This window comes from Lygodium microphyllum, chromosome 24 (genome assembly GCF_053477565.2).
Source record: "Lygodium microphyllum isolate KBCC chromosome 24, Lygodium_microphyllum_v1.1.10, whole genome shotgun sequence".
Classification (NCBI taxonomy): domain Eukaryota; kingdom Viridiplantae; phylum Streptophyta; class Polypodiopsida; order Schizaeales; family Lygodiaceae; genus Lygodium; species Lygodium microphyllum.
The window spans coordinates 83,008,205-83,008,613 of record NC_141158.1 but is presented as its reverse complement, the minus strand read 5'-3'; positions in this window follow the sequence as shown (position 1 = coordinate 83,008,613).

Here is a 409-nt window from a genome sequence, read left to right as displayed (position 1 = left end):
CCCATTGTTAAAGACCTACAAAGTCCCTACATGCTGATTCAAAAACTACCCCCCAGCAGGGCCAAAATGCATGGATGATTTTCCATGGGCCTCTGTCATATGGTTCACATCTTCTAGGTAAAACTCAAGCAGGAATGCTAACCCATCAATCCCTCTGATTCTGTACTAGAAACCCTCTTTTCAAGCTACCCCCTTAGGCATACCAAAAAAAAAAGGGGATAACAGAGCATACATGCAAAGTCTCAAATCAATAACTGGTATCCTAATGTTGCATTCGTGCAGCATGCCAGGCTGCAATCATGACAATGATTACTCATTTGAAATGAGGTGGTTAGCAACTTATAGCAAGAGCAGAGGATAACAAAACCACCATGATTTGATACAGTAACCATTCACCTCAACATCACCA